We start from the raw sequence: 13,693 nt of genomic DNA on the forward strand, positions 1-13,693 counted from the left end.
GAGGGTGATAACCGGAAGAGACACTGACAGAAACATTGAGGAACTTGAAGAAGGCTGTCCACACGTGGGAAGTGAACTATGGTCCACAGTCAGAGACGATTTCTTCTGGGATTCCAAAGTTGAGAAACAACTGGTGGAAGAGAGCTTCTGCGGTCTCCATAGCGGTAGGCAGCCCTCGAAGGGGAATTAGCTTGCATGCTTTGGGGAGTCGGTCTACCGCTACGAGGATACAAGTAAACCCATCCGATTTAGGTAGGTCCGTGACAAAGTCGACTCCGACGTGGGACCATGGACAATGTGGAATGGGAAGTGGAACCAGCTTGCTGGCGGGAAGGTGACGTGGAGTCCGGGAGATGGCACAGACTAAGCATCCGCTGATGTATTGGGAGACATATCGGACCATGCTGGGCCACCAGTATTGAGCCTGGAGGAGCGAGGGAGTTCAATGGCTGCCTGGGTGTCCAGAGCCCAGGGAAATCCCTTCGATGGTAGGTACGTAAACTTTGCCCTCTGGGTCTCCCAGTGGAGCGGGTTCAGAAACTGTGGCGGCCCGTATCTGGTCATCCAAATCCCATTGGATGGGGCTGACGAGTATGGCTGGAGGGAGGATGGGCTCAGGTGTTGGAGATTCCTCAGGGGCATGGATCCTGGAGAGTGAGTCAGCCTTGACATTCTTCTCTCCAGGTCGATAGCTGATGGTGAATTGGAAGCGCGTGAAGAATAGAGCCCAGCGGGCTTGGCGAGGGTTGAGTCTCTTGGCTGAACGGAGGTATTCCAGGTTTTTATGGTTGTTGATGATGGTAAAGGGGAGGTTAGCTCCCTCCAGCCAGTGCCTCCACTCTTCCAGCGCCAACTTGATAGCCAGCAGTTCCCGGTTGCCGATGTCGTAATTCCGCTCAGCTGGGGAAAGCTTCTTAGAGAAATAAGTGCAAGAGTGGAGTTGAGGAGGCTCTCTGTGACGTTAGGACAGCACTGCTCCCACAACGGTGGTGGAGGCGTCCACTTCGACGATGAACGGGAGTTCCGGATTGTGATGTGTGAGAATGGGAGCAGTGCAGAAGACTTTAGTGTCTGGAATGCGGCTCGAGCTTTGGAGCTCCAGGACAGAGAATTGGGCGTGCGACGTAGCATGGAGGTTAGAGGGGATGACATGAAGCTGAAGTTGTTGAGGAATCGGTGGTAGAAGTTTGCGAAACCTAGGAAACGTTGGAGTTCCTTGACTGTCTGAGGTAGAGGCCAGGTTTGGATGGCTTGAATCTTCCCCTGGTCCATTTTGATGCCATCAGCGCTTATGATGTGTCCGAGGAACTGGACTGTGGGGTGGTGGAACTCGCATTTCTCGAGCTTCAGGTAGAGCTTGTGTTTCATGAGTTGTTGGAGGACCTGCGTCACATGGTGGCGATGTTCGGCCAAGTTCCGGGAGTAGATCAGAATATCATCGATGTAGACGATCACGAAGCAGTGGAGAAACTCCCGGAACACCTCGTTCATGAAGCCTTGGAAGATGGCAGGTGAGTTGGACAAGCCGTATGGCATTACCAGGTATTCATAATGGCAGGAAGGGGTGATGAATGCCGTCTTCCACTCGTCCCCCTCCCGGATCCGAACGAGAACTGCCTTGACGATGGCGGAAGAGCTGATCCGACACTGCTAGCTCTCCGGTAGCGAGACCAAACACTTCCTGGAAGTGAGAAGAAAAGTTATCAAAGGCGTTAACAAGAGGAGATTGAGAGTTCCAGATGGCTTGAGCCCAGAGCAAGGCTCTTCCAGAGAGGAGGAAGATGAGGAATGCAACTTTCGCTTGTTCGTTTGTGAATTTATGCGCATGCATTTCGATGTACAGGGAAACCTGGAGGAGAAAACCGCTATATTCAACCACCTCACCCGAATAGTTGGAGGGAAGGGCCATGGGACTGGCAGAGACAGATTGATGGTGTCTATCTGGAGATAGAGCCGCTCGAAGGGCGCTGACCAGCCCTTCGAAGGGATTTTCTGCGGCGGGAGCCGAGTGCTCCATCTCCAGATGAGTTTTAAGGTCTTGTCTTCTGTCAGCAGGCAAACACAGGACACAGAGGTAAGTGCAGATACGATGGTAGATTTATTTGCCAAAGTAGGCGATGGAAACAGATGAAGCAAACAGCAGGTAAGTACACAAGATATGGGAATGTCTTGGTTAATGTCTTATCTGATAAAGGAAGTCTGTTTCTTTTCCAGAGAATGGTGTGGAGCTGTAGAGCCAGGAGATGAGGGCACACACGGGATGAGGGGAATCCAGAGGACAGGTATCTTTTCCACGGGGAAGTGAGTCAGGTAAACCAACTTGGTAGGTTTGAGACCAGACAGTGAGTGAACCGGAGGAGTGCTGTTTTATAGTGCAGATGGGTGATTGCTGACAGGTGAGTGTAATCAGTAGTCTGGTGATTGGGATCTGATGACTGTGGTGGGTGGAGACGGTGGTGTCTGTGTAGGCTCTTTGACACTCTCACACCTGTCCTCCATCAAATGAATAGTGCTGCATGTGGGGACAAATGACACATCCCGCCGGGAGTCTGAGCGCACCAAAAAATATTTTTACCTAATTTTTTACGTTTTAAAGGACTGTGGAAAATCAGTTATTATTTCTGGCCCAATTTCTAACTCTTGGTCGTGGAGCTGATCATTTTAGTCATAACCTTGGCCTACACACTTGGCTCCAGTCCACATGCAAATTTCACAACATGGATTTCTGGGATCGTGCTTCTTATCCTAACAAGCGGGGTAGCCAAATGCTTGTGATCAACATTCAGCATGTAGTCCCGTCTTCACCACGTGCATGACTATTTACATAGCACACACCCCCATCTCACTCATCCCCATTGGAAATCCCCCTGTTTTTTTCTATGGTTCCACCTCAATCTACTGACCTAGGTATTGGCACCCCCTACTGTCCCCAACTCCTTCACCAGTTCATCTACCTATTACGTCTGTTGTAACAAATAGGGCTACTCATCCACTTTGTACCGCTAAGCAGCTCAATATAAACAATCTTCAGTAAATAAACTGTATCACAGTCCCTCCTACAGCATCACTCCAGTCAGATTTTCTCTATTCCATGCTAGGTCTCTGTCAAACAAAACCATGAATGATTTTATCACATCCCATAATTTGGATTTTCTAATTTTGACTGAGACCTGGCTTAAGACTGGGGACTGCTGCCATTTAGTAGAACTCTGCCCTCCCAACTACAGTTACCCAAGGTGTACGGGCCATGACGGAGGCCTTGCTGTTGCTTACAGCAGCCATTTCAACTGTAAACCCAATGCTGTTGATAAGCATGTCAAAACTCTGAAAGTTATGTTTACAGTAATCTGTCAAAACCCTGTCTGCTGTATTTCAATTTACCTCCCAAAACCAAATAATAGCTTTTTAGCAGAATTCTCTGAATTTCTATCATCCATGATAGAAGTATTATTGCAGGGGATTTTAAAATAAATCCACGTCGATGATCCATCATTACACCAGTGAATTCATAAACCTTACTGACTCATACTTGGTGCAGCATGTCTCTGGTTTGACTCATAACTGAGGCCACAGCCTTGATCTAGTATTTATCTTAGGCCTGACTATAAACTCTGTTTCATTAATAGACTTTGTCTCTGACATAAATGTATTCTATTTGACTCCTCCATCCAGGCAACTTCTCCAATTCTGAAGCGAACAGTATGTTCCTGCATTTTTAATAATCAGTCTGCACTAAAGTTCTCATCTATCTTCTCTGATTTGTATAATAGCGCAAATCAACCCTCTACCATTAATAATTTGATTAGTGACTTCAATAACATGTGTTCCTTGACTATAGATGCCATTGCACCTATTAAGACCAGGTCAGTGGCAGCAATCAAATCTTCCCAGTGGATAAATTTTGCCATTCATAGCTGTAACAACGGATGCAACAACTACTACTTCTCAGAATGAATTAATACAAATAAACACAATCATTCAGCTTGTACAACCTGCTCACGCTGCTAACTCTGCCACCTCAACTGAAGATTGATTTGTGCCCCCATTTCTCCTCTTCTGTTCTTTCAAGTAATGTTCCAAATGTATTAACCCAATTTTCCCTCATTAACATGCACAACCTCATGGAGACAATTTCTCATCTGGACCTGTCCTCCTACCAACTTCATCTTTTTCCCTTCAAATTCTTTAAAGAGGTCCTACCTGTCATTGGCCCCGTTGTGCTAAAGAGAATGATATGCAACACTTTGTCACTTTTTAATTGACGGGTGATTGATGGTGACCTTTGACCTTTGATTAAACATGAATTAAAACCCACCCCCCTGACCTCTTTATCCTCCCTCCCTCCGGAAGTGGGTGGCGCTATGCGTGGACCAATGAGCATGAAGCAGGTGCGGTGAGCAGGAGCGAATGTGAGTGAAGTAGGCGTGGGAATGAAAAAATTCCTGTAAATGAAATAAAATGATTAAATAATCCAATCATTTAAGTGAAATCAATCAAAAGTTTAAAAAAATAATTTACAAACTTACCATCTGTAAAATCTAATCTTTCAGGAGAAAAAGACACGTCTGTCTGGTACAGAGTGAGGTGTGAATGAATTGGAAGAATGTGGGAGGGTAGATGGAGCTTGCATGAACCAATGGGAGCGCAGCAAGCGGGGTTAAGGTTAGCCAATGGGAAAATAGGTTAGGAGGAGCTTGTGTGAAACAAAAAAATATATAAAAGCAGCATATTTCTGGTCTGAAACATCAAACAAGATTAATCAGTTGAAGATGATCAGCCAGACGCCTGTGACAAGTGACATGCAACACCATGGTTCACACCCAAAAAACAATTCAATTCAATTTTATTTATATAGTGCCAATTCATAACAGAAGTTATCTCATTGCACTTTTCCTATAGAGCAGGTCTAGACCGTACTCTTTATAATATTATTTACAGAGAGAGGTTTTTTGGGGGGGGGGCACAATGCATATACCATCTAGAATTTTTTTTTAAATAGTAATATTGTAATTGTAGTGGTAATATTAAGAAATTAATAATAATAATAATAATAATAATAATAATAATAATGACAGCAATAGGAAAAATAATGACTTTGGTGCTTGGTGTCTGCCTCCCGAACCCAAACTGGGATCTGATTCCACAGGTGTTGTATTTGAGTCGGATCCAGATGCCTCCCACAACACGCTTCAGGAGGAATGGGTTTTAGAAGATAGAGGTGTGTAGGGATTTGCATTCAACTATGAAGTCAACAAGCTTTGTTTTTACTGGCTGGAGAAAGGAGAAACGTTTGGCCCCCACCACTCCAAGAGCAACACTCATATCAATGGACTGGTTTATGCTGAGTCTGCTGGTTTCAAACAACCTCAGAGAAACCCTCAGAACAAATGAAGGAAAGGAACCTGCGACAAACAACAAACAGAAAGAAACGCTTGTGTGGGTTAAACAGGAATTTCCACCCGTGCTTGCTCTGAAAAAAATTGTAACCTGCAGCATTTGGGAGACGAAAAGCTCGGGTTCCAGCAGATGGTTCTACCGTTCGAGCCGTCAGGTGGTCAAAGGAGATATACACGCGGATGAATTCGTCTTGGAATATTTCAATACCGAATGCGAAGTGTTCTAGACGTCATTACAGCTGATCCTCAAGGTGTGGATGAAAATGATGGTTAGAAAAATTAGAAAAACTGAAGGATCTCTTCCTAAGGAGTCAGACATCGAGAGACATACTGATGATAAAAAAGACTGTTTACAGAAGACACCACCTCAACTCCTCCTCCTCCTGTGACGCCACCCTGTAATTCATTCCGCTTAAAACTGGTACCCCGGCAACTTCAGACTCACACACACACACTCTGAGAAAAAGCATGTCTCTTCTCTTCTACCACAACCAGAAAGCACAGAATCGTCTCTGACTCTGAGAAGAGCCATGTCTCTCCCTTGTATCCTGCAACCCGGAGCCTGGATACCATCGTGACCCCTGCGGCAGCACCATCGGAGGCAGAGACCCCTCTTATGATATGATCAACCTGTTAGTGCAGGCTCTGAGAGGAGGGTGGGAACACGACGATCCCTTCTCCACCACCACCTCGCTGTCAGCCTGTCCCGCAGCGGAGGAGGACCATGGATGCAATCCCAGAGGAGGACCCTGCAGCAGTGCTGCAGGAGCTTGATATGGTTCCTGAGCAGCAGCACCACTGCACATCGGAAGCCCTACCCTCGATACGTCACACCCACCTTCACCGCCGGGGACCCCCGACTGGCCCTCTTCTTCTTCGGTATTCTCAGCTCCCAGCGCCTCACTACCACCCTCTCCCAAGATAGAGGACGAATCTGACGGGGTGCTTGCTGACCTATTTCTGAACACAGTGAGGGCCGTGGTGGTCTGTTGAGCAAGGTTCTGACTGCAAACAGCTGTGAAATTGATCACCCAAGTCAGCTACAACACGAATGTCTGTTTGAGATCCCGGATAATTTCTTCGAACAGCACAACGATGAGTTGACGAAATGGCTTTGGACGGATCGTTTTATCAGAGCCGTTGAACGGGCGCTTTAGACACGCCATATCCACGTGTCTGCATACAGAGTCCACGGCGCTTCCGAGGCCTTTCTTCATAACCTCAAAATGACAAGATGCATCGGAGAGAAAATGGAGAAGATGTATGACGCGCTGATTGGTCAAGATGAGAAATAGATTGAGCTGATGAACTATGTTGCGGACTTTTGGAAGGGAATTGAGTGATTCAAAAAATGGGTAATTATTGCAGAAAACTTCTGACTTATATAGAGGAACGTGTAATCGTTAATCAATGTTTTAGATCAGGTGATTAAAAACAGAGTCACCCATGTTGTGGATAACGATGTTTTGACAAGAAAAGATTTTGGACATGTTTGAAATGAGACCTTCCTCAACTATTCAGACGATACGCTAAAAAGTCAGTTCACTGCCGGGTTATTTTACAAAGACACGGCCGGTGCTACGGACTCTATAGTCCCAAATAACGGTCAAAGCGGGGTTAAATCAGAGAGCTCAGTTCACCACAGAATCCAAAGAGCTTCACCTTCTAGGTTCTTCACGCAGACATATTTTTCTGCGAGAGGCTTCTCTTGAACTCTGTGGATTTGAGAATTAAGCTGACCAGAGCTAATGACGCCTTCTGTCTCATGGGCACTGCTGCCAGCACTTTCCGTTTAAAAATACTGGGGGCCTCGTATGTCAAGAAAGTCACCGTTTCCCCAGCCGTGCGTTTAGGTCACGCGTCGGCTTTAATGAGGGGGCAATACTCTTTACCCTTTATCACACATAAATGTAAAAACCTACTCCATCCAGGAGAATTCCAGAATATGTAACCAGGAAAATCTCTTCCTGGGGACGATGCCTAAATATCTAGTGATAGCCATGGTGAACCACGAAGCCTTCACAGGAAAAAGAGATCTGTCACCCTTCAGTTTTATTCACAACAATGTTGAATACATGGCTCTGTATCAGGACGGGAGACAGGTGCCCGCCAAAGCTTTCCAACCTCAATTTAATCAGGGGTTATCCGTCAGAGAGTTTTACAATATGTTCACCGCTACTGGGAGACACCTGAAAGATTTACCTCTAAGCATCAACTGGGAGGAATTTCAGAGGGGCTACTCTTTGTTCGTTTCCAATCTAAACGCCTGCGAAGATGCAGACGCATTGTCATGCGTTTCCAATGGAAGTTTAAGACTGGAAATGAGATTCAGAGAAACTTTGCCCCATAATACTACTCTCATCAATTATACTTGTTACGAGTCTATTTTTAAGATCAATTCTAAACGACAGGTGCTTGTGGACTATTACTGAGACAATATGAACAATCATCAATTGGACGGATTACTACGTCATTTACTAGGAGAAGCCTTTTGCGGAGTGTGGGCCGCGGATCAGTTACTTTTACTGCGTCAGTCCTTTGGACTTCCAGCCTTTTTTATCGTCAACACACACCCTGCACACGAACCAGGAGAGCACTGGTTGGTCCTCACTCTTGAAGAAGGCAAAAAAGGCAGCTTTATTTGATTCTTTCGGATTCTCCCCAGATTTTACCCTAAAACCATCTTGCAATTTTTAGAAAACTGTTGTGAATCTGTTTTATACCACAACTGTCAGCTTCAACACGTTCTGTCTACGGTGTGTGGTCAGCATTGTGTTTATTATTTATGCCACAGAGCCTGCAGTCTAACTTTTGAAAATGTGCTGTCTTTGTATCAAGATGTGATGAAAAATGATGCTATGGAAAAAATATCAACGTTGTATGAGGCTGCAAAGAACCAGATCTTTTCACCACACCATCTGTTCTTTACAACTGTTTGTAAAGATTGTTACAACTTATAAATAAAGATGGATCTGGAGATCGTTTTCCTGATCTTAACGGCGGGGGTGATGTTTCCATCTCATCGTTCCAACACGGATGCTAAGGGTGTCTGTTTTTTCTCCTTCTTCAACACTAGAAGTGACCCCTCATCGTTCCTACGCTGCCTACCCTTTGGAAGTTTTTGAAATTGCTTGCGAGCATGGAGGTTACTCATCAAGGATGAAAGGATGTTGAGCTCCCGTAAAGTATTTAGAAACCCTGTCCATTCCTTGGGTCCACAGGATTTTTTATGTGTGACGAAGAGATTTTTAAACAGGTCTAGCAGGTGTGAGCCTTTCACAATATCTCCCTTATGGACAAACTCTCCAGAGGGAGCCCATCCGCTCTTGGATAATTTCTTCATAATGTACTCTGCAATGTTACAGTAGCGAGGAGGTAGGTTTTGCAGCACCTCGCTAGCAGTTTCATCCAGCGTTACTTGGTTGTCTTCTTGCTGATCTTCTTGCTCCCCAGATTCTTTCTCATCTTGTTTGAGCAAAGCTAGGTATCTTTGCAGCAGACCATTGTATTTTTTACATTTTTCATGGGCGTTCAAACCCTTTTCTTTTAACAAATCCCTCATTTTTACATCCAAATCATTTTCGGCCGTGTGTCTCATCGTTTCCCCGGTGTTGGGAGCAGAAGCTACCGACTGACGTAGACGGTTTATCTGTTGAGGTGAAATCAAAAACATCTTTAGACTCATGATTTGTCTTCTAATAAGCCCTCCAAGCAGCTCTCCAAACAGCAGCGCCACCGCTGACGGCAAAGGTAAAAGAAAACCCTGTTTTCTCAGAGCCTTGTCATAATGTATGAATGAACCCACAAATGCAGAACACAATGTGTAGATGAGGTAAGTCAGTATTTATTCAAACAGGGAATGAATGAATATAGTCTTTTATCAAGGGTGTAGCCAGGGCCGTCCACTGCAGCTCTCGAGGACGCGGTGAACCCAACCCTGGGCGGACTGCACAGATCCCGGAGCGGAGAGTGGGGAGGTGTATAATAATAATATTAATAATATTAATAATAATAATAATAATAAAACTTTATTTATAGAGCACTTATCAAAACAAAGTACTTCACAACAAGAGAAATAAAACACCACAGTGAATGACGAAATATAAAGAAATAAAATACATAAAATACACAAAAGCAATAAAATAAACAGTAAAATAAACAACCAGTTCAGGTAAAATCAGGATATGCTTTCAGATAAAAATGTGTTTTGAGACGAGACTTAAACAAAGACACTGACTCAGACAACCTAATTTCTTCGGGCAAGTTGTTCCAGAGCCTCGGGGCCCTGATAGCAAAAGCTCTGTCCCCCTTAGTTTTCATCCTGGACTCAGGAACAGACAGGAGACCCCTGCCCGAAGATCTCAAACTACGTGAAGGTTCATAAGGGATTACAAGGTCTAAAATATTGTCTGGGGCCAGACCATGAAGAGCCTTAAAAGTAATGAACAAGATCTTAAAATCAATCCTAAATCCAACAGGGAGCCAATGTAAAGAGGCTAAAACAGGTGTGATGTGGTCGTACTTCTTGGTCCTGGTTAACAGCCTAGCAGCTGAGTTTTGTACAGTCTGCAGTCGTGTCAAAGTTTTTTGATTAAGACAAGTGAACAGGCTGTTACAATAATCAAGGCGTGAGGAGATAAAAGCATGTACAACAGTTTCTGCATCACGATTTAAAATAGATCGTATTTTTGCAATATTTCTGAGGTAATAAAAATTTGATTGGACAAGCTTAGTAATATGTTGCTCAAAACATAAATTGCTATCAAACAGGACACCAAGATTTCTTGCAACAGGCTTGATATGTTGTGACAGGTTACCAGTAGATGGCAGTATTTGTTTAGTGATGTGTTGGGGCCCAATAACAAGGAATTCAGTTTTATTTGAGTTGAGCTGAAGAAAATTTATCAACATCCAATTTTTTATGTCAGGCAGTCCTGCAGAGAACTCAGCGTACTAAGGTCAGTGGGCTTGAAAGGGAGGTACAACTGTGTGTCATCTGCATAGCAATGACAAGAAATACCATGTCTGGGCATTACATCACCCAAGGGAAGCATGTATAAGTAGAACAATATTGGTCCCAGAATTGAACCTTGAGGCACACCATACTTGATATGGGAAAAGGATGACATTAAGTTATTAATGCTGACACAGAATTTCCTATTGGACAGATATGATGAGAACCAGTCTAGTGCAGTGCCAGATAGGCCCACTCATTGTCTCAGTCTATCTAAAAGAATGCCATGATCAATTGTATCAAAGGCAGCGCTTAAGTCCAACAGCACAAGAATTGAACACATGCCTGCGTCTGCATTCATTCAAAGGTCATTGGTGACTTTGAGAAAGGCTGTCTCAGTGCTGTGGTGTTGACGAAAGCCAGATTGGAACTTTTCAAAAAGGTATTATTGTTTTCCACAGCAGCAAGAAGCTGCTTAGATACACGTTTTTTAAGAATCTTCGAAATAAAAAGCAATTTGGAGATTGGGCGATAGTTATCCAGGAGGGTGGGATCAAGCCCAGGTTTTTTTTAGGACTGGCTGGACACAAGCTGTTTTAAAGAAATCAGGGACGCAGCCAGTAGACAGCGAGCGTGTTAAAAATAATTTGTAAAAGGGGCGCAATACAATCCATAACTTCCAATAGAAACCTAGTTAGGATTTTGTCCAGAGGGCTGGAGGATACTCTCATAAGAGACATGATGTCTGCGAGTTCAGGCAGAGTAACAGCAGAAAAATTGCTCAAAGAATCCCTGAACGGGTGATCCACATCTAAAAAGGCAGTTTTGGGGGTGATACCAGATCTTATTAACTCCACCTTACCAGCAAAGTGCAAAATAAACTTTTCACAATCAGCATCACAATCAGCAGGGGCACAAGGAAAGGCTTGGTTAAGTAAGTGATCCACAGTCTTAAATAGGAATCTGGGGTTGTGCTGATGGGCAGAAATAAGTGCAGAGGAATGAGATGTTCTTGCATCCTTCACCATCCTATTATAAAGGCGTAATAACTCTTTCATGGCCACAAAGTGGACCTGGAGACCTGATTTCTTCCATCTGCGTTCTGCTCTTCTGCATTTCTTTTTACAGCTTCGAATACTGTCAATTAACCATGGCTGTTTTCTAGTCTTTGGGTTCGGTCTATTTTTCAGAGGAGCTATGAGATCTAAGGTTGAAGAACACAGGTAGTTAAAATAATCAACCAAATTGTTGGTGTTGGAGGAATCGGGAGACACACTGCCAGGAGAATTGAACAGTGTACAGAATTTTGAGGCACTATGCTCATTAAGGACGCGTGTGTACTTAAAGTGGGATAAGACAGTACTAGCAGCCTCTAATTCACAGTTAAAAACAATGCATAGGTGATCAGATACAAACATGTCCCTGGTTTCCACAGATGGGGTTTTCAGTCCCAAAGTAAAGACTAGGTCTAAGGTGTGGCCATGGGAATGAGTTTGGCCAGACACATGTTGTTGAAATTTAAAAGATATATTTAATAATTAATAATAATTAATATATTTTATTTTATTAGATATTTAAAAAAAAATCAGCAGCAAGGGCATTAGAGGAGTCATCAACATGAATATTAAAGAAGAAGAATTCTATCATAATTTAACACAAGACTGGATAAAAACTCAGGGAGTTCCAACAAGAAGGAGCCAGCTGGTTTAGGGGTCGATAAATAATAGCAAATATGACCAGGAGGGGGCCGCCAAGTTTAAACATGAGCACTTCAAAGGAGGAAAAATCATTGTCAGCTAAGAGGTCACACTTAAAATGCTTCCTATAGTTAGTAACAAGGCCCCCACCTCGACCACAGACCCTAGGGCGACTAAAGCAGTCATAATCAGGAGGGCACAATTCAGCCAGCTGACTGTGATCACCAGGATGTAACCAGGATTCAGTTAAAAACATAAAATCTAATTCTGTAGAAGAGATAAAATCATTTAAAATGAACGTTTTGTTAGAGAGGGATCTTACATCCCGAAGAGCCATCTTAAAAAGTCTGTGCTGCTTCAGATTTGAGGTTGAGACTGGGGGTAAGGTTCTGGCCTGGATCTTTATTAAGTTATTATTATTATTATTATTGCCGTGTCGGCTGTGTCTATATCGCACTAAGGACCTATCCGAAATTACCACAGGAATGTTAAAAGTGGCACTAGAGGGATCCGGGCTCCAGATAGCAGCACTATGATCAGTCCACAAGGGGGAGGTAGTGACAGCAGAGGGTGCGTGGCAGTTTTTGGTGAGCGGAGAAGAGGAAGAAGAAGAGCAAGGGGAAACAGGTGATGTAAATAGTCAACTACGTGAGGAGGTGTAAGGGGAGGGAGCGGGTATGGCGATGCAAGGCCGGCAGCGGATCCTGGAGTGGCAAGGACTGGCTCCGATTGACACAGGGAGGTGTCGCTGGGGGAACCGAGGATACCACTGGTTAGCTGGCAGAGCAAGGATACCGCTGGGTAGCTGGCAGAGCAGGGATACCGCTGGTTAGCTGGCAGAGCCGGGACAAGACAGGCAAACAGGGTGGCAGAGATCTGTGAGGTGAACGTGGCTGTGATCACCAGCGAGAGGGATGTCTGCGGCAGAAGCAAACCAGAGTTCACAAAAGGCAAGATAACTAGACAGAGACACAACAGTACTTAGCAATATGAAGCGTGGAGCCGTTACGTATGGTCGTACAAGTATACAGAGACGATCTGGCGCTGGTAGTGAGGAAGAGCCCGATCTTTATGTTGTGGATGACTAATTGGTGTCGCCAGTGATCAACAGCAGGCGGGAGCCCAGGAAGCCAGACCAGGAAACACATACACACACATACTAGAAACATATGGAGGACACACAAGACACACAGGGAGAGGGAAACTGCACTACATTATGCAGGGGTCGCACGGCATGGTGTCTGACCATGACAAGCCTGATGTTTTGTTTTTAGACTGGTTCTTTTATTGGCCAGCAACCTGATAACTTTCTTTTGTTTTCTGAGTTCTTTATATTGAGCTGAGGTCAGGGGAATGTTTCCTTTTAAGAGGTTTAAGGAGAGCTTGCACAGAAACTGAAGAAAGTCCAATGAACAATGGTTGAGAATATCTTTACGTTTCCGAGGCGTGGCATGACATAAAGCATGTAGTAAAGGAACAAACATTAGTTGAGCCAATATATTCATCTGTAATCTTTCTCGAGGGTTTTTAAACAGTACAAGATAATTACTGTTTAAACTGATGGTGCGGCTGTGTTTACCTTGATGGAAAAGATTTTAAGTCAGCATCATGACAGACATGTTCTTGTGATGTCTATATTGTGTAAA

The sequence above is a fragment of the Siniperca chuatsi genome, linkage group LG8 (assembly GCF_020085105.1).
Source record: "Siniperca chuatsi isolate FFG_IHB_CAS linkage group LG8, ASM2008510v1, whole genome shotgun sequence".
In the NCBI taxonomy this organism is placed as follows: domain Eukaryota; kingdom Metazoa; phylum Chordata; class Actinopteri; order Centrarchiformes; family Sinipercidae; genus Siniperca; species Siniperca chuatsi.